At 39.4% G+C, this 22,014-nt stretch overlaps 1 protein-coding gene across 2 annotated transcripts in view; it reads right to left on the bottom strand.

Moving 5' to 3' along the window:
• The window catches only part of LOC145993200 (uncharacterized), a 776,759-nt gene that overhangs the window by 669,959 nt on the left and 84,786 nt on the right, over positions 1 to 22,014 (bottom strand). The window lies entirely within an intron of this gene.

The following is a 22,014-nucleotide window of genomic DNA, read 5'->3' as shown; positions in this document are numbered from 1 at the left end:
GTAAACAACATGGCGAAAGGTGATAACATAGCAAAGGGCGCCGTGGAATTAAAATAAAATTATACTGCGTATCAGTTACTGATGTGTAAGGAGAACTTTTCATACTCTTTCTTCCAAATTCGAACAATTTCTCACCTAGGAAGAAACCTAATATAGGAAATATTCTAGTGTTTTATGGGGAAAAGACCACTCTTGTCTCACGACTGCCATCTGTTGTTGTTTTTTGCGTACTATTTATCTTCATCCATAGTTGATAATAGAAGACAGAAATTTTGTTGTAAATAGGATTATTTTCATTTCGTTAGGAACCAACACAGTTAAAAATGTCACTTTCCTTTCATGAAACCCTTGAAAATTAATTTTAATGCACTTTAGATGGTCTACGTAGCCTATGTAAACTACAACCCAATGTAATCTACGCGTAGATTACGTGTAGACAACGCACGTAGACGTAAACTTATAGTCTACAGCACATCACTGGTTATAACCCCCACCAACCCCCGCCTCCCTACTCGGGCACGCCACTGACAGAAAGCTAGTGCTATCAGTGCAAAATTATGAAGAAATAAAACCTTAGGTTGATAGATTGCAGTGAGGGAAGAGCCCTCAATAAATATAAAAGGTAAAGTTGATCATGTGAGGACATAAGGAGAGGGGATATGGAAAATATTGAAAAGAAGAAACTTCATTGATGTATGGAAATGTGTGTACAGTCGCAAAGGCTCATACTGAAATAAACCTACCAGTATAATGTACTGTATTCCAATTTCAAAGTCTGTGTCAAACTCTGGCAAAACCCAACATAAAATGGTTGAAAGGTTTTCGATAAGACCGCACAGAAGAAAAGCTACGGTAAAATAACGTTTCTCAAAATAAGTTACACCCTTAAAGTGGGCTTAGCAAAACGCCTGTGGAATTCCATGTTCTGCACGGGTTTTCCTTGTTTGCCGGTGGTTCTCATTCGTGAAGTTAATGCTATCGATCTTCACACTTTTTCTTCACGATTGTGTGTGATGCACCGCTTGAATGTGTGTGAAATCAAGTGTCTGCACAGCATGACAAGCACGAAACTGATGATTTTCGCAGAAGTGTACGCTGTATGTGCATCACGTTATGATACGCAGGGGAGGTCAGGGGCAGTGACCTCCAGTGTTTCGGTGTGTCTGTGTGAGAGAGAGAGAGAGAGAGAGAGAGAGAGAGAGAGAGAGAGAGAGAGAGAGAGAGAGAGAGAGAGAGAGCAGAAAAAAGCAAGTTTCGTTGATGCGGTGAACACTCTGGAGCTATTGTGGTTCATGAAAGTGAGGGAGTTACAAGTCACGAAATCAACCGCTCCAAATGTGAACTCGCGGCCACTTTTTAATTGCCAGCGCAGGGTGGTCCAAAAGTCGTGCAACAGATTGTCATTGCTAATAAGGAAGAGCAAAACTGCAACAGATATTCGCACAGGGTGTTCTTTGCATTCTAAAAGCTCATTTATTTATGCTCTGTCTCAGATATTTCTGGAGCAAGTGAAGGAAAATAAGTCTGAGCAAGTAGTGACGCAAGACGGCTCTTGGGAGGGAATGGGATTGCGTGGAGGGGGCAAGCGACTGCAGTTACCAGCCTTCGCAACTGCGTGTGCTGCTTCGCTCTGCTCACTCGATCGCCCCCTTCTCTGCCGCTATGCGCTCCCTTGCTCCAGAGATACCCGAAACAGTGTATAGATACCGAGCAAGACCACCGTAGAATTTTTCCTCGGGGGGCAGGCAGCAGTGCTTAAAGTGCCGAGAAACCTGGAGTGATGCTTTCCCCCAGTTATGAAAATTCTCATAAAGCATCCCCAGCAGTGGCAACTTTTGCCCCCGCACTATGCTAAACCTTATATACAAATGCAAATATACGGTCTTTGCCGCCATAGTTATGGCACCATACCCCCCGGTTTTGAAACCAAATCGCCGCCTCTGATCCCCGGCACTAGGTTTATTTGCATAGGTACTTGATGTGCCGTCTTTCACAGCACCCCTCGTCCATGTTTTCACCCTACAATTTGCCAATTTAACTTAAATGAAGTTTTTCCAGATATCTCTATGGGGGAGGGTGGCAAGTACCCCTCCTGGCCCCCTTCTGCGGGCGCACTTTATACCGAGCAACATTACGCGGGTTAACGAGGGGTATATTGATTTTCTATCATTACAATACACAATATTCAGTCACTCTGAAATTATTCCTTCGATACCCTGTGGAGGGACCAGGGGCGGCGCCAGGGTGGAGCGAGGGTGCTTCCGCGCCCCTTAATTTTCTTCCGCACCCCCTACGTTCAACTGAAAACCCTAACATTAATATGTAATATTATGTTATGTCGTCATATTGAGCACAGAATGTTAGGTACTGAAGTAAGACCGTTATTTTTGTATGCAACAGGCAAGCACTGAAAGAGGTGCCGATATACATACTTTTCTGTACTGGCGGCAACCTCTATAAAGATCAGCGACCATTTTTTTTCTTTCCTCAGCATTGCTGTTGTGATTTTTTCTTCTCTTGTATCTGTCCGTGGTTTTTGATAATTGCCTATAGCTTAATTTGAGTTTTTTGTTGTTTTTTGTTTGTTTTTTCCGCCTGCTTGTTCTTCCTCGTACTGGAGCAAGAATTTCAGCTGCTTCCAAGGTAAAACCAGGTCGTACTCGGGAAATTATTTAATGCGAGTTGTAACGTGAAGGGTAGTTTTCATGTTAATACGTTCTATGTATTTGTTCCACGTAACATGTCTAGTAAACGTACGATTTCAGGCTGTTTCAAAAACTGTTAGGAAGAGGCCCAATGTTCACGAAGAAATTTTACAGTTCGTTGTTGGGGATAGTGCAGAAGAGATTTTAAAGATGACACAGTTGCTGTGTTCTTCGCGTTTTGTCCTGTGGCAAACGGAAGGTATAATGTACTATGTATTTTGTACCTCCATTGGTTACATTGTAAAGGTTCAAAAATTGTATTTTTAAGGGCAAGATGATTTTATTTTGTATTTCAGTACATAGTTCAATAAGACCAACATGTATCTGAATATTTACACTGTATGACCACTTTCTTGGAGTATAAGACTTAATACATATCATCATGGACGTCCAGGAGGAGGAGGGCAATTTCAGTCAGTAATTTATGTTAATCAGTGACGGCGATTAGAGCTGCAGTTGACCGCCGCTTTTAGCTATTTTTTGCCCCCGCAAAAGGGAAAGTAAACTGTCCTTGCCCCCCTTCCCCAGTTTTGACAGGTTGCATGCGAGTTTCATGTTTTCCTTATTTTCAGAATAGCACCCCCTAAATTTATTTCCGCACCCCCTCAGCACCCCTAAATGAATAATCCTGGCGCCGCCGCTGGGAGGGACATTAAAAGTGATTCGAACGACTGTGCAAACTGTACGTCCAGTCCTGATTAGCCTATCTGTGCATAAAGTGGACTTAAAAAGAGCTGATGTACCCTTTTCGAAAGTTCACGTAAAGAGAAAAATGCTAAAAAATATTAATTGCCCCGCATAACGATAGATGGCACTAAAATCGATTTTATTCTCAAGATAGGCTTGTACTTAATGTTTGAAGTAGGGTCTATGTATAATATTAACGAAACAGTAAGAATAATACACAAGGAAATTTAGTAAAAGAGGTTTAAAGAGTCAGAGAAGAACTTCATCTTTCCTTTTCTTTTTATTCCATCATTCTCGCACTAAATCATTGCACAAAAAGAGTTGATCGAATATTTGCAAAAGTTAATGTAAACAAGAAAGTTTACAAACCCACATTTCTTTAAATGGTTCCAAAAATGGTTCCATCGTATACAGATAAGAATAGCATTGTAGTAGAACAGTTTATACTTGTATGAGATAATTTGAAACAATTATTTGAGAACAGAGAAATTTGAGACAATTTGTGTGACAAAGTTGCGTTCTAACTGCTAGAGGGATTGTAGTAAACTGCATATCTTAATTTTTTAAATAAGATTTAATCATTACCAAAATGAAATATTTGTCTTTCATATATGGGTATTTTTCTCTGTTGACTGAGGTACAATTTGGCGGTTGGGTTTTCAATATGGCGCCTCTTTTTTTAACTTTGTTAAGTACGTTTTCAGTATCGCGTCTACTTCTTTTTAACTTTGGCGCCTAAGTGTCTTCCAGTTCAAAGAAAGAGTACAATAAAAAAATACTATCGTCTAGATGTCCACAGGATTTGAAAAGATTGACAAGTGCAAGGAATAGAAATTTCAAGAATGTTTACAGTAATTTAAGCGCCATAAAATTCAGTACATATTACGTAATTTATTAATGGTAATTTCTAATACGTGTACAGAGCTTCTGAATAACCCAGTACAACAAAAGGTTTACACAGTCCCTGAGAACATAGACACAAATGTGGGAAAGGCTTGCGTGCAGCATGAATATCTTCTAGTTTAAGAACAGTGGCGAAGCGTCCTATGAGGCCAGGAGGCCGGACCTACCCACACCATTACTCTTTTAAAGGTGTATTTATTTATTTCGTCAAAACACATGTAATGCAATGGAAAAGTTTGGAATTTTCATTTATGATAATTACAAAAAAATTCTAACCCTGTCCAGTATACGAACTTTCCACAGAGTGAGGCACATTGGCTGGGGTCTCTTCTCTTCACATTCCGTCCTACGGTCGTATATGCGGGAAGCCTAATCTTACGAGTACTGTACGTATGCTTATAACGTGCTCCTGAGGCCGGCCTCGCGGTGTTACCCACTAGGACGAACAGAATATCAGCAACACTGCATTTCCGCCAGGGTTGGAAATTTGTGGTGTACCGGCATTTTTTGTAAACATTAGCCTGTGTTCGTGCAGAGATATTTCTATTTCATTGTACATTCTCCATATTTTGTACGAAACTTAGGTTTTCCTTCCTTTCATCGACAAGTGTAAGTGAAATTGAAAATTACGGAGTACTGTAGTTCTGACTTCGTTTTCTGGTCCGAGTGCTGATGGTCTTGTCGATTCACCCAACACCGTAGCGTAAACAGAAAGTCCAAAGAACTTATATTTCTAAAGTAAGTCTTCATACCAAATTATGTAAATTAAAATGCTAGCTACGCCATATATTTACAAAGTAGTTTTACTTTCACTGGAAATAGAATAATTTATTTTTATCGTGATCAGGGATTCCCACGTTTATTTCCTGTCTGTAAAAACTTGCCTCCTGCTCAGGACGCTACAAGGGAGCGTGGCTCAGAGCGCGAGGTTCGTGGCGGTAGAGCTTTGTTTGTGATTCGTGTCGTGTGCAGCGATCAGATTTATGCAAGAAGTGCTGGACTGAAATGCAAGAACAATCGAGTGAATATGTAATCATCGGTAAGGTAGGACCCACTTTTGGTCTTTCATGTTTCCTTCTTATAACAATCATTTCTAAAATGTTTTCAACTATATTTTCCTTTGCAAGTAGCAGTGGCAAGTGACAGCAAAATATTAAAAAAAATTAAAAGTTGTTGAAATGTTATTTAATGCGTTAACACTGTCGTCGAATAGATATTACAAGCAGACATGTTTTTATGCAGCCGACACAAGCGAAGAGGTAGGCAGTTTCGTTTACCCTGAAGGGATAACAAGAGAAGAGGACGGTCAATGAGATTACAATGCAAGTGAAGACTTTTTTGGGTTTAGGACAAAGACTGTTATGGGTTTATTGCGCGGGCCATGTCTGTTTCAGGTCCGGCGGAACAGGCCAGTGTTGTCACATTGGATTGTCAGAAAAGAGCTGAATTGCGCCTAAAAATTGGGATTCTATTCTCTCAAGCAACTACATTTATTATAACCTTTTTATATGTTACATAGTAAACTGTCGTGTTGCCGGGTCCCAAACAAGGATCCTATGTTCTATTATCATGTAAAGGTGTCTACTCACACGAGGGGTAGAACAAACTAGGATGCGAAGTATACACACTGAATGAGAGAGGTCACCTTTACTTATGTTTTTTTCTTTAAAGCCCCGTGGTGGTCATCCTAACACGTTACGAAGCCTGGTGACCTAATTGTGGTCATGTCAATGTTTCCCTGTTCATCTTCAATTCATTCTCCATACATTCTCATCGTCACGATTAGCATAGATCAGAACAAATGAGACGAAAATATTCAAAATTTAAATTGTTTACTTGCACATACAGGTGTCAGAAATTCATTTATCTAGAAAGCCAAGACTGGAATTAACTACAACCATTCCTTTAGTTAGACAACAGATAACAATGGTGTTTTCCTCGGTGCGAGGAAGTCTTGCTAAAAAAAAAAATAAGTTGGCAGCAGTAGAAAGTACCAAACTGACAGTCGCTGAAAGTGCGGAATTCTTTCGTCTGCTCATGCACAAACGTCAGACTGATCCGAAAATTATGGGGGGGGGGGGTTCTAGCCCTTTTCACCTCAATTGCAAAATAAATTTAGAAAAAAGTGATGAAGATTTGACAACAGGGCTCGAGCACTATTCGTTGGATTTTAGCGATGTCCCATGATTGGTAGTTCTTTCTGGAGGTTTGTGCATAAATCAGGGGTTGAAAAAATACAAACAAATAAAAAAAAACGAAATGAACAAAATCTAGATCGATGACATCTGGTGGGCGGGAGGAGAACGTCTAAGACATAATTATCGTACTGATGGCCGGTAACAAAACTTTTGAAACCGTCACGCCACTGGCAAGTAAAGAAGCGGTCTGGAGAGACATTGAACCACACATAGCCCTCCCCCCTCCCTTTCGTTTTACATATTTAAGCAACTAATGGAAATTATCGCACTTTTGTGCCTACCCTGGTAGGAACTCTACGCTTCGCCACTGTTTAAGAATGGTTTCAAATGCTTGGAAAGCGATAGAAGGATTATATTTTACTATCAGTATTACTTTGTCCGCTATGCTAAACAAAGAATTAGATAGGAAAACCACCTTGAACTTATTTCAGACACATTAAACGGTTTAAGTATCCCATTCTCTTTGTCATGTCTTCATGTGAGGTCTTGGATGACGTAAAGCCTATGTTGATCTGCTTCTACATATATTCATATACATACATACGCATATGTGAATAAACATGTGTAGATATTTACACATACATGCATGCACACACAAATGCATGCATACATGCACTTGCAGGCACACATGCACTCACACGTGTACACACATATACGGTATATATGTACGCGTATATACACACACGCCTTTTTGTAAATATCAATATTAGAGCAGAAAATTTTTTAAAAAGCAAATTTGAAAAATCGGAACTTTTTTTTAGTGGGACGAAATTTGAAACACCTTTTTTCGTTTTTACCGAAAGTAGGCACTCTTGATTTTTTTTGTTGTAAAAATTGATTATACAGGCGATTTGGTTTTGCTTCCAGGTAAAGGGTAATTAACGAAGGCAAAGTTGAAGAGAGTAACGAGTCCATGTTCTGCTTCTTTAGGTACTGATACATAGATATATGCATATACATATGCACGTGTGTACGAACATACATAGATATATACGCACGCTCGCACGCGCACTCTCACACACGTATGCTCATATATACATACATACAAACTTATGCACATGAACATGTCTTATACAAACCCAAATTTAGTGGATTGGCGATAAAATTACATATTTTACAGCAAAAGCCTAAAGAGTATTTTTTTAAATTTTTGACTTAAGTCCACAAAGTCCACTTTATGCCTAGATAGGCTGACTAATCGGGACTGGGTTAAAAGTGGGATCCGAATCACTATATACCTCCAAACGAAAGACTACACACGGTACTTCTAAATGCCATTCCGTTCAGGAAACTAGTTCACGCAATATTTACACTTTAAAAGAGTTATTTTTCCTTGGAGTTGCATTTCCAACATAGCCGCGAGATCATTCTTAGTGAAAATCCCAGAACCTCCACAGTTACAAACTTGCAAGGAAATTCTCAAGACAATCTTCCCAGAACCGAGTAAGCAGTTCCCTCCAATGTGTCCCCATCTTAATTGAATTAAAGATTACTCTCACCAAATTGGAGGTTTAAACTAGAAGCTGGACTCGCCGGTTTATTTGAGTAAGCAATTAAGATGTAATGAAGCCTGGATCGTGATCTGCCGGCGGAAGAGGACCTCGCAAGAAGAAGCGAAGAGTCTTCGAGCTACGCCTGCAGTGAGAAGGCCAAATGTACCGGAAGAATACTTGGGTCCTTTTCAGCAATTGATCTCGAACTTCCGCCGACACGAAGAGTCCTCTGTCGGCCGGCGAAAAAAACTCAATGCCTTAAATGGGAAGATTAGGAGGGAAAACTTCTCTGCAATTCCGTGAATTAATCCTGCTAGAATGTACTTAGGAACAACACTAATGGGAATATACAGCAGGTTCGATGCTCTTATGTTGTCAAATATGTAAAGCAGAATGAATGCGGTAGGTTCAAGGAGTGGTTGCACAGAAAAATCAAATCTGAGCTACTAGTCTTGGCGAAATGTGCATTGTCATTTTGGTGTGACATCTATAGTTCACTGAACGTATTTATTGAAATGAATGGCAGTCAAGTTGTAAGTACCTGTTTCGTTCTAGGTTTCGTCTTGTTTTATAAACATCTGTCTCGTTCTCATAGGGTTTATGAACATGGACGTCCGGAAGGAGGGACAAGGGGGACCACGCCCCCCTGATAAATGAAAGCTAACCAAAAATTATATATTTTACACATATAATTTAATATCAGGGGAAATAATATGTGTTAATTATTGCATGTACATGATAACTTCAAATTGAGCAATGTTTTATGAGGGAAAATGTGCTCCCCCTGGAAAAAATCCTGCGGACGTCTATGCTTATGAACATCTGTCTCGTATTATTAACATGGGTTTATTTCCCCTCGTGTTTTGTAAACGCCTGTAAAGTTATCGTTATCGTCTCATTCCATAAACATCTGATTCGTTCCAATCTCGTTCTGTAAACACCTGCATCGTCCAGATTCTGTTTATCTTTCTCGCACACTTTAACTCTTATTCTTCTTTCTATCTACTCTGTTTTTTCTCAGTCTCTCCCTATCTACTTCTTTCTATGTACCATTCGCATTTCCTCGTTCGAGTTTTGAGGTTGGGTGAATGTGAGAAAGGAAGACAGAGAAAGAAGTGAGGGATGAAGAGAGAATGCGAAAGTTAGGTAGAAAGAAGTGGAAAGGGAGAGAGTGAAAGAGTGAGAGTGAATGGGTGCAAGAAAGAAAAACAGAGTCTGGACGATGCAGGTGTTTATAAAACGAGATTGGAACGAAACAGATGTTTATGAAATGAGACGATAACTTTACAGGCGTTTGCAAAACGAGAGGAGAACAGAGAGATAAAAACTAAACTATAAGTGCAAGAAGAAGAAATAAAAAGAATAAAATGAGTTAAAGGAATAAACTGAATAAAGAAATATGACAGGCTGTGGACAAAGTTCCCCATGACACCCCGTGTGTGCGCCTCTGCTTGTTAAGCTAATATTAGATTTATTTATACACAGAATGGATCGATATTTTCCGACAGCAATCTGTAAATGACTGAAAATTACAAAACCATATGAATACGCCTAACATAAACAACACTAAAATATTTATCATATTTATTGAAAATGTACCAGCATGGAGACCACATGCATTTCGCATGGTTGCCCTCCAATGCAGTTTGCATAGAGAAAGCACACATTCGCTGACTTGTGAGCCCCCTTGTTTACATAAAAACGAGAAAAACCTGTTTTTGTAGCATGTTTATGTACACAAGCGAGTAGATATTCCACAACAATGCAATTTTATTGCACTGCCCAAGGTTTTTTTTTTTGCTTCCTTGTTTGTACGGTCAGACTTTTCTACGGAAAAACAAAGATGGCGTAATTTTCGTAATATATATTATTTGTGAACTTCTTTAATTACACGAAATATAATGTCAATTTATGGTAGAAATTTCACTGTATTTGTTAGACAGCGTATTTTGGACTTACATCTCGCTGTCGACGGAGAAAGCTTATGCTGTACAAAGCAATTAGCACACGAGACCAGAGATAACTAGGTGTAATTATAAGCTATAAAAAAGGTGGCGTGGTTAAGATCAGCAAGTTATGGGGGTAGCTTGTTTGTCCAGATATTATTAGAATGATTAAATCAATAAGCCTTAGGTGTGCAGGCCATGCGGCACGAATGGGAGAGGAAAGAAGAGTTTACAGGATTCTTGTTGGGAAACCTGATGGTAAGAGACCAGTAGGAAGAGGAAGACGGAGGGATAACGTTGAGATGGACCTAAATGAAATTGGTAGGGATGGAAAAGAGCATATAGATCTTGCTCAGGATAAGGACAGATGGAAGGTCTGTGTTGCTGCAGCCATGAAACTTCGGGTTTAAGAAGGCTAGAGAGTTAGTTTGTTTGAAAGGTTACTTGTGCCAGTAGACAACATTAGTGAAGAAAACTTAGCACAGAACAGTAAATCAGTCTAGAACGGGTAGAGGAGTGGGAAAAGCAAGGTCCAGATGCAGCGGTGGTGAGAAACCATACAGAGAGGGAGGGGAGGTCTCTGGGCGCTGAGATAACGAGGGGCGCCAATCTGGGAAGGTGGGAAAGTTTGGGATAAATCGTTCGTAGAGACCGCGAAAATTTTGACTCCAAATTAAATTGATATTATTGGTTGGGATAGAAATGGATATGTTGTTACACTGTTCGAACTACAGCTTCATTGCCGTCAGGGCGTTCTTCAGGCGCTTCAGAACTTTCGAAACAACTGTTGGTCGCGACCACGTCAGTTACTTTTTAAAAATACAACTGTCTCGCGTTGTGGTGCACCCTTGTTAAGGCAAAGTGCTCACGCGGCCACCTGGGCGCCTTTTGTAAAGGCAATACGCTCGTGATCACTTCTGTTTTCTACTGAGAAGAAAAGAGGCCAGTTTAGGGGTTTGTAATAAAAAGTTACCCTGTGCACTAAACCCCCTGCCGTAACTAAATAAATAAATTTCTGGAAGATATAGGCTAATGTACAAACTCAAACGCCAATGTTCTATTTTTTATAATTTTCGATTAAAAGAAATATTACAAGTCCCGCCAGATGACCTTGAAATTTATTTTGCCATTGAACTAGAAACAACTAAGATTTTTACAAATGTGATTCCATGAATACCTAGATGATGTTATTCGTCAATGAACTATGCCATACACTTGGGGTTCTATTGGCCCCATTGCGGAGAAAATATCGAACAAAGCTTTTTGGCACCAAAACATCTAGTCCACCATTTTATCAGCAAACGTGTCAACAAAATGGAGGATTTTCATGACAAATTCTATTATACAGGCATTCACGGACTCACATTAAGGAGCATTTCAGTTGTGTGAGCTGATAGCACGGAAGGTAGTATTTAAGTGTTATATAAATAATATCACATTGATGGAAAATAAAGGTTCATTAATGCGAATCCCCTTCGCTAAAAAGACATTCATGGACAAGGATAGTCAAGAGAGTATTAATAAGCGGTAAAGTGCCTCCATCTATTTTCCAGTAGGAACGAGAAAAAGACACAATTCTTTAATACTGAGCAGAAGTATTGTCAACAATGGTAAACGACTCTAAGCGCTGATAAAACTTGACAAAAGACACTTAAAACTAACTAGAAGGTCTGGTAATAAAATACTGTTACAAGACAGATACTGATAAAGTGATAGTATCAGAGAAGCCGCAGAGGACGACCTAAAAAAGGGCAGAAGGAATTGCTAGGAGGAAACGAGGCCGGTTAATTGCTGCTAGGACAAAAGTTTCCGGGATGGGGATCACCCTTCCACTCTGGAGTGGACAACACTCCTTCAACCAAAGGAACTGGCACTACCCTCCCAGCAGTAAGTCTGCTTAAAGACAGGAACACAGATGGAACCTTCTTGGCATCTCTACTGAATCAAATAAGTGAGTAAAATTTCCATCAGCAGAAAAAGAGAAACTGGAAAAGTTAATTTATTCTTGCCTAGTAATATAAATAGTTCCGTTAAGTTGCAACACTTGCACGTCCTTAGAAAAATATCGCCTTTCTGAAAGAAACATCCATGTTAAATTATGAAGCAACCCATGTATAAACTAGGGTTCGAACCTGGAACCTTCTGTAGTGAGAACGTGATTCGCTCTGAAATCAAATCGATATGACCTTTTAAAAAAACAATCATGAGTGTTTGACTGTGCTTTTCAGGCATGCTTACATAAATCGTAGCTTTGTCTGGTCGGAGGTCGACCGCGTTAAGTGTTCAACTTTCGATTTCGAAGTTTCTGGGTTCAAAACCCGGCTGGATCATAACCGTGACTGTCCCTTCATCATATTATGACTCATCATCGTCGCGATTAGGCAAGCATGGTAGAAAAGCGACGCTAAATAACAAAAATGCATCACATAGCTCCCTTTTACATTAATGGATATACCACTTAGGCCTGTTTGAAAAACAATCTTTGCTACCCAGTGCGGTGTGTCCGCTTTAATAGGGAGGGGCGAGTATTTTTTTTTTAGGGGACAAATGAGTCATGTTGCTCCTTCAAAACAAAACACTCCTTCATTTAGTTTGTCCCTATTGGTCATTCCATGTGAAATCAACCAATGAAGAGGCACATTTCAAACTCGCATATTTTGATTAATTTGAAACTTAGCATACTGAAAGGTACACCAGAGCTAGAAAAATATGCAAAGTTGCAAATCCATATATTTTGTATTTCCAAAATTTCATCTTAACCCATTTCCTGCAGCAGAGCTATATATGGGCTCCCAAAAATTGGGCCTTTTTTTGCGGAGCGATTTCAAAATTAACGGTTCTTGTATTGCGGCAAGTCATGTTTATAGACACCACTTTTTCGTGCTATTATTAGTCTATGTGGGCTACTGGCTATGCTTTCTCAGTTCATGAAAAATATATTTTTGATATATGGAATTAGAGCCGCGCTCGTCTAGTAGGCAGGGTGTCTGACCCGGGTTCGATTCCTGGGGTGGTTGTTCTGAGGTCGAAATTTTACCGGCTTAATCCCTGCATAAAGTGGCTCTGGGGCTCACCCAGCCTCAAATCAATGTCTATCTGGGCGCAACCTTGGAGCGTGGTGCAGATCACATCGCCTCCAAAATGGCCGAGATCGAGAATATGTAGTGGGGCTGTGTGGCCCTACACCCAAATTCCCTAAATGTACCTTCAGGGCATGGTGCTGTATGCAGGGGGCCTTACCTTATATGGTTTGTTTATTTGCGGCAGAGTCTATATATAGAGTGTTTTCCTTAGCTTCATTGCGCAGCAATTCTTTTTATAGTAAGTTTCTTGCATTATTTATGATGACTCGAATTTGCGGTTGCATCTATATATAAACGATTTATTTTTGATCGCACTTTCCTTCAAGGCCGCTGCTGGGAAGGGGTTAAAAATAATTTCCAACCATCCTCCTTGGCAGAATGGTCAGCGTGAAGCAATAAAAAGTCAAAAGTCCCAAGTTCGAACCCTGGTAAAGTGTTTTTCCCATCATCCTCATCGTCGCAATTAGCCTAAATACGAAGAAAATAAGAAAACGCCAACTATAAAAGTACAACTCACGGAAAAGAACGTCGACAATAGTATCAACCGAGGGAAAAAATTGTTGCATCTTGTTTTCTACTTATTACGTTTCATTTCCTTCTGTTGTGTAATTATTGAATTCATAGGTATTGAAATTACGTTGAAGAGAATTCATTATAAGCATACAAACAGAATTACTATTTAACTTTAAACGCGGGAAGTCTCAACACAATTTGACCATTGGGTAGTGAGATACAATATTTTACAATTTTTCAATATCAGTAAGGACATTTCATTGAATTACCTTAGTAACAATACTTTAATATTTGATACAAATATATTAAATATATATCTCGATATTCAACATGTGGATCGATAATATGAATCTGAACCAAAGATTCAGCTTGGTGGAAAGCATTTGTCGTTCCGGCAATGGAGTTGTCTGGGGTCCCAGGGCATCTGCACCGGAAGCTATGCCTATTTTTGATTTCCAGAAGCTACTATAAATAACCTGAATCTAGTACTGAGGCATGTCTATTGTTGGGATATTATCCAAGGACAACAGGTGTTTTTTACACAGAGTAATATTGAAAAAGATGCAGGGTATTGTAGAGAAAATTTAAAAAGATCGTAATACTGAGATTGTGTTGATGCTGTGTATGATCATAGCGATAGTTTAACTATCAGGGGAGCCGCCCTCTGGGGGGAGGGGTGCCAAAACCTCTTTTCTGATCAGAAAAGAGTGGCTGTTTATTTATTTTTGTTTATTTTTAAGTCTTCTTTACGCACAGAAAGACCAATCGATACTGGACCTACAGTTTAAAAGTGAAGTCCGAAGAAATTTTAAAAGAGTTGGATTTATTGTTGAGAAGAATTAATTGAAATGACTGGTGCATAACACAATAAGTATATTTAAAAATGATGTAGCAATTTAAGCTAACAGATTACTTTTATGTTGATGTCATAAACAGATATTAATTGGTATTAAATAAACACCTACAATAAATGTGTTTTGAATCTTTTCAAATTTGAATTTAAAATTTTGGATGCGTCAGCACACGCAAGGACCAAAAACAGGACAACACACACAAAATTATACTGGCCATAGTGCCAGTCGCCAGAGCCTCGTTCGTCTGCAAAATGCAGTCCAGGGTGTACTACGTGGAAGTGAGGTTGACAATTGGGTGTACTGCGTGCATGTGAAGTTGACAATTGGCTGTACTGCGTGAAGTGAGGTTGACAATTGTGTGTACTGCGTGGAAGTGAGGTTGACAATTGTGTGTACTGCGTGGAAGTGAGGTTGACAATTGGGTGTACTGCGTGGAAGTGAGGTTGACAATTGTGTGTACTGCGTGGAAGTGAGGTTGACAATTGTGTGTACTGCGTGGAAGTGAGGTTGACAATTGGGTGTACTGCGTGGAAGTGAGGTTGACAATTGGCTGTACTGCGTGGAAGTGAGGTTGACAATTGGCTGTACTGCGTGGAAGTGAGGTTGACAATTGGGTGTACTGCGTGGAAGTGAGGTTGACAATTGGGTGTACTGCGTGGAAGTGAGGTTGACAATTGTGTGTACTGCGTGGAAGTGAGGTTGACAATTGGGTGTACTGCGTGGAAGTGAGGTTGACAATTGTGTGTACTGCGTGGAAGTGAGGTTGACAATTGTGTGTACTGCGTGGAAGTGAGGTTGACAATTGGGTGTACTGCGTGGAAGTGAGGTTGACAATTGTGTGTACTGCGTGGAAGTGAGGTTGACAATTGTGTGTACTGCGTGGAAGTGAGGTTGACAATTGTGTGTACTGCGTGGAAGTGAGGTTGACAATTGGGTGTACTGCGTGGAAGTGAGGTTGACAATTGGGTGTACTGCGTGGAAGTGAGGTTGACAATTGGGTGTACTGCGTGGAAGTGAGGTTGACAATTGGGTGTACTGCGTGGAAGTGAGGTTGACAATTGGGTGTACTGCGTGGAAGTGAGGTTGACAATTGGGTGTACTGCGTGGAAGTGAGGTTGACAATTGGGTGTATTGCGTGGAAGTGAGGTTGACAATTGGGTGTACTGCGTGGAAGTGAGGTTGACAATTGGGTGTATTGCGTGGAAGTGAGGTTGACAATTGTGTGTACTGCGTGGAAGTGAGGTTGACAATTGGGTGTACTGGGTGGAAGTGAGGTTGACAATTGGATGTACTACGTGCAAGTGAGGTTGACAATTGTGTGCACTAAGTGGAAGTGAAGTTGACAATTGGGTGTACTGCGTGGAAGTGAGGTTGACAATTGGGTGTACTACGTGGAAGTGAGGTTGACAATTGGGTGTACTACGTGGAAGTGAGGTTGACAATTGTGTGCAATAAGTGGAAGTGAAGTTGACAATTGGCCACCCCAATAAACGTGTTCTTTAACAGTGACACACAAAGTATTTTGAAAAATAACGCTATTATTTTTCGTCATTAAAGCTGTAAATATATAAGATGAGCATGTTTCTTCATTATAGAAAGGTGGAAAGTATCAAGAGCGTAAAAGATCTATCTCACCCGGGTGAAAATTTTATCTTCAGCCGTCTCTGTGTATTGCTATTATGTTTTGTAAATAAGCCTCGAGTTCAAGGTAAGTGATGTTTTCATTTCGGCATCACGCCGCGAGAGAGACCAGTGCATCCATAATTTTCAGGAGAATCTCATAACTTCTTCGCGCAAGGAGATTGGCTAGGTTACAATGACGTAGTAAACCTTAATGCAATAGCAACGTCACAAATTCAGTCTGGAACTCCAGACTCCGGCGTGTAGTGTAATTTCTCTGCGACTGGGCTATTGCCAAGCGTCGCTTCTCATCTCTCTCTATTGCGTGCTTGGTATGTTTCACCACCGAAACGTACCCTGTTACCTCTTGAAATTTCTGGTCACCGCAGCGGGTTGCTTTTTCTCTCGTAGGATGGCGCTGAATGCTACGCCAAAACTTAATGGCTCCAGTGACGCTCTGCATATGTTACTATTGTACACGTTGTCGTCGTTCTATTTCTCTTTTATACAGTACGATAGGGGACAGTTGGGACTAGTTCGCATACATAAAAACAAGGGAGAAATGCGTGAAAAGTTTGTAAAACGGCGTGACAAACAAGGTAAAATAAATTTCACTTACACTTGAAATGTGAATGTCAATTACACACTTTTTTATTCTCGTACTTCACGTCATAAAAAAATTAATTAAAGTGAAAATATCCTGGCTCCTGAGTAGTACAACGCTGTAGCAATGCGGTAGTTCGTTTCTGTATACAGCGTTGTTGGAACTAACTGTGCATAAAGCCTAAAACTAAAACTATTTGACAGGAATTAAATTGCAATTTCGTTCAGTTGATAACATGTTGCGTCCTGAAGTTGGAAGATATTCTGTAAATTTGTATTTGTGTTACTTAGCGTCGCTTTTCTTCCACGTTTGGCTAATGGCGACGATGATTGATGATTGGATGGAATTGACGCAGAGACAAGGAACAAAGAATCGTGCCCTGATCGGAACTTGTATCCAGGAACTTCGATGGGGAGATCTAAAGTAGAGACCACTTAGGAAATTTAATTGCTAGCGCGGTTGTATCGTAATGAAGCTGCGATTTCAATATGTTTTGTAAATACTCTCCCCGACCTGCACATATTCATCTTCATATCCCGACGAATGTATTGCAATATAAATTTATCTCAAAAGTTTTCCAAGAAGGGTCCCCCCCCCAAAAAAAAAACTTTTGGATTCTCGTTAAGCGGTGTCGAAAAACAGGCATCCGGTGACAATCGAATACCCGAAACGGAACTTCGGTGCGTGTGGTTACACACTAAGCTAAGGGTACAAGCCCCAGCTGAATGATAATGAATTAAAATGTTTCTTTGTTAAATGTTCTATTCAGCAAATACATCTGTTGTATTCCAATTGTATGTCTAACCCCCTCCAACACACACACAAATTCACTGGCCTCCCTGATGGAGCAGTGGTAACGCTATTGTCCAATCAACGCGCCCCGGGTTCGATAGGCAATGGAGCCACGTTGCACACCGCTTTCGATCTCACTTTATTAAGTACAGGCCCAATGCCAATAAGCCCTTCTGTGCATAAAGTGTTCTTGTACACTCACCTCAATTAGTACTGCTACAGTTCGTTCCCTTATACAGCATATTTGCAGATGATACAATTCCATCTACAAGTGAATGAAAATATGATGTAAACCACACTTTATAACTAACCTCGTTGACCCTGTAGTCTTCGGCGGGTTATTCGGGCTTGGACCTACACTTTAAAGTGTGAGCCGACCCAATGTGCATAGTGCAGCCACCGAACACGAAATCACAAAGTGGTAGAATTAAGCACAACGCCAACGTGGAGGTCCCTTAAAGTGGGATGCGAATCGAGGATGCGTAACTCCACGAGAATCGAACCCAAGAATCATTTATTTCTATGTACAACGGAGAACGTTACGCTTAATGCAGTAGTTCGTAAACGTTTTAGAAACTTCAACACCCGTAACATGTTAAATTTTCCGTGAGATGCCTCTGTATCAAACATTCAGTAAATGAATCTCAAATTCTATTTCGTATTTTTCTCGTAAAAAAAATATTCATGTTAGTATCTGCTTTTGTTTTCAATTTTAAAATACAAACTACAATAAAATTAGAACTGTTTAAAGAACAACAATTAATATAACATACTGTTAGAAGTGACAGTAAATTTACAATATTTTATCATGAAGATTTAACAGTCTGCCTCAATTTACGAAAACGGGATGTAAATTTTTGTTGCTTGAACTATTTTGTCACATATAAAGACAGATAGCGATTATAAATTGTAGTTTGCATATATTTTTTCAAAATTGTAATATTAAAATTACAGGAATCATGACCGTTTATACTCTAAAAACGAGCAAGGTCATTTTTGGTCATTTTTTCTGCGATTGAAGGACAGCGGAAATTGATGGTATAACAGACTCGCCTTCTTCTCCAATCAATTATCGTACAGTAAATACATCTATGCTCTGCTAATCGAACTCTGGTCCCATTTCTTCGCAAATCTTTTCGCCAAGACTGTACCAACAATTTCAAGTCACTCACGTGCAGTATACTGGATTGATGAACCAAATAATAAACGACCATGTCGAGGACGGGGCTTGAATCCAGACCCTGTGGTGCTGGGATCGCAAACTCACTCTACCTCCTATATCAGGTTCGGGCCAGCAACAAAAAATAAAGAAACAGAGAGAGAGAGAGAGAGAAAGTATAAGGAAACAAAGAGTGAGAAAGATGTAAAGGAAATGAAAGTGCGAGAGAATGGTATAATGAGAGAGAGAGAAAGAAACACACAGAGAGAGAGGGGAAGCATAAAGAAAAAAGAGTGTGAGAGGGAGAATGATATAAAGAAACAACGAGAGAGAGAGAGAGAGAGAAAGGGGTATGAAGAAAGAAAAAGTAGAAAGAAAAGAATATAAAGAAAGAGAAAGAGAGAAAAGGTATAAAGATACAGAGAGAGAGAGAGAGGGAAAAAGTATAAAGAAACAAAGAGTAAGAAAGAGAAAGATACAAAGAAACGAAGAGAGATAAAGAAAGGTATAAAAAACAGAGAAAAATTATAAAGCAACCAAGAGAATGGTATAAAGAGAAGAAAAAGTATAAAGAAACAAAAAGAGAGAAAGAAGTATAAAGAAACAGAGAGAAAAAGGATAATATAGAAACAGGAAAAATAAATTGAAAGAGAGAAAACGAAAGAAATAACAGAAGAGAAAATAAACAGAAAGAGGGGGTAGAGAAGGAGAGAAAAAACTCAAAATATGGAGTCAAAAAGTCAACTTTGTCCTCGCGTAGGTTAATTTGGATTGGACCTGTGCCAAACCCCTCCGCTGGGGATAAACCCTGGGATCTCTCTAGTACAAAGCATCAGTTACAACAGGAGTGTCTAATATAACGGAAATCATACTGACCTCATAGCCTGTTTTGGTTACGCATTCGTTCATCCATAAATATGAACGATTGTATTCGAATACATGTTTTCCAAACAACATACTTTAGTGTGGAAGTTCAGGGACACCAATGGTAACACAAATTATCTTAATGTGTTTCTAATCTTGCTTTGCTATCGTGAGCTTAGTACATAGATATATCATTAGGTAGTCAATTTTATTCTTGGCGGCTTAGTTGACGTCTGTTATTTGTACTGTTTCGAGAAAAGCGGCGGGGAAGATAACAAAACAAATAATGGAAAAGAAGTGTCCAGTGTATTAATTGAAGTAAGTCTCTCGATGCAGAAGATATTTTAAAACCACCACGGGCTGGGGGAGGAGAGGCAAAATCAAAAGTTTTTGATTTAAAGTGGAACGTACCGACGGCATATTTTCATGTCAACAAAGGGAAAATATTTTATAAGAGAAATAAGATACATGAGAATGAGAGAAATGAAGTAACAGAATCTAAGAGAATTTAAAAAGTGAAAGAGAAAGAAAATAAGGAAATCGAGTGAGAAAGAATGAAACAGAAAAAGATAAAGAAAAAAGAGAGAAACAGTTGGAAAGAAACAACGAAAGAGAAACACAAAGAAATAAATATAAAGACGCACAAACACACATAGAAAGAAACGATGAAGGAAGAGATATAAAAAAGCGATAGATTACTTTTCGTTATTCGCTAAGATGAAGATGAATGATGAAATTTATGAAGGGGCATTCACCGTGAATACCCAGGCAAAGAATCGAACCCCTGGCGTCGTGCTAACAACTCCAGGGAGAGAGGGATAGATAACAAATGAATTGATATCAAGAACGGAATCGAACTCAAGAAAAGAAAAGACAAGCAAGCAGAAACAAATACGAAGAGACGAAGACAAGAAAAAAAGAATATCCGATAAATAGAAAGAGGTACCAACAGAAAAGGAAATAATAAATACGTGATTTTTTCGATTTTTAAAACTTGGGGTACGTCCCCCTTGATCCTCCTCGGGGGCAAATCTTCACGGCCACCAGAGCAAAATATAAGCCACGAGTCGCAAGTGTTGAAATCTCGACCTTCAAAATGCGGATGATACATGTATCCGTTCGACTTCGTGAAAATGGAAAATCTGTAACCAAGGTCGCAAAGTGTAAATAATTTTTGAGTACAAGCCAAAACTGGACACCTAACTCGATTGTGACGGGATAAAATCGAGAGTCGTTACATAAGACCAAAATCGAACTGTAGTGAAAGCTACACGGTCGAGTGCCCCACTTTGAAATTTCCCTGAGTTAACTGAATATATCTGTCTCCGATATTCCAGATCCTTTTCTACCTCTTGGGTTAATCGCGAGGATGAATGATACTATATGACGTGATAAACCCAGAGAAAGAAACACAGAAAAAAGGTGCAGAGCCAAAGAAACTGTAAGAGAGAGAAAATGTAAATGAACAGAGAGAGAAAGAAAGAGAGACAGGATAGAAATAAAGAAACAGAAGGAAAGGTAAACAGAGAATGAGAAAGATAGGTATGTAAGGAAATAAAGAAACAAAGAAAGAGAAACAAAAACAGAAAACGAAACAAAGAAACATGGAGGAAGAGAAACAAAGAAAAAGAGAAATAAGAATCACACAGTGAGAAAGGGAGAGGAAGAAAGAGAAAGGAAGAAAACTAAAGAAACAAAAAGAAAAACACGACAGAGAGAGAGATATTGCGAAAGAAGCAGTGAGAGAGAGAGGGAGGATATATAAATGGAGAAAGAGAGGGGATAGAAATACATAAAGATAAGAAAGAAAGAAAAATAAGTTAAGAAACAGAAAAAGCAAGGAAATAGAAACAAAAACTGAAGGAAACAGAGAGCGAGAGAGAAACAAAGAAAAGGAGAATTATAGAAACTCAGAGAGAGGGGGGAAAGAGAAAAAAGAAAACAAAGAGAGAAATGAAGAAAGAACTAAAGAAATAGAGAGTAACAGAGAAACAGTGAGGTAAAAAATAGAGAAGCTGAAATAAAATAAAGAAAAAGAGAGGAAAGAAAAATAGACAGAGAGAGAGAGAGCGAAAGAGAGAGAGAGAGAGAGAGAGAGAGAGAGCGAAAGAGAGAGAGAGAGAGCAATAGACCAAGGTTCAAAACTGTGACATCCGACTTCGCAGACGCTTAACGCTAACCACTCTGCTACGGAAACCGCCATGCGGACGGAATGGAGGAAGCAGGAACGCATTTCCTCGATTCGAACGGACCGATTCCTGTCCAACGTATACGATTTGTAATGCTGCATAAATTGGCCGATCTGGATATAAAAAGATCTGGATTCGAATCCCAGCAATGTCATTCATGTCCCATACATTCAATCTACATAGTTTTGGCTTCTCAAGGTTTTGCATTCATATTCCGGGCATGATACCTAGATTATTTTTTTTCTCTAATCTGATACCCATTCATTCACTTCGTCGCGATTAAGCTACGCAAGCATTTAGGAAGAAAAAAAGTTAAAATATAATAGTCATCAATTTCCAAACTTCATACTCTGATAGGCTAATTTTTCCTTTAAAGTTAATCCTAACCACTATGCAACGTGTGG

The sequence above is a fragment of the Lepisma saccharinum genome, chromosome 1 (assembly GCF_977018435.1).
Source record: "Lepisma saccharinum chromosome 1, izLepSacc3.1, whole genome shotgun sequence".
NCBI lineage: Eukaryota > Metazoa > Arthropoda > Insecta > Zygentoma > Lepismatidae > Lepisma > Lepisma saccharinum.
This window is presented reverse-complemented; position numbering and strand designations above follow the sequence as displayed.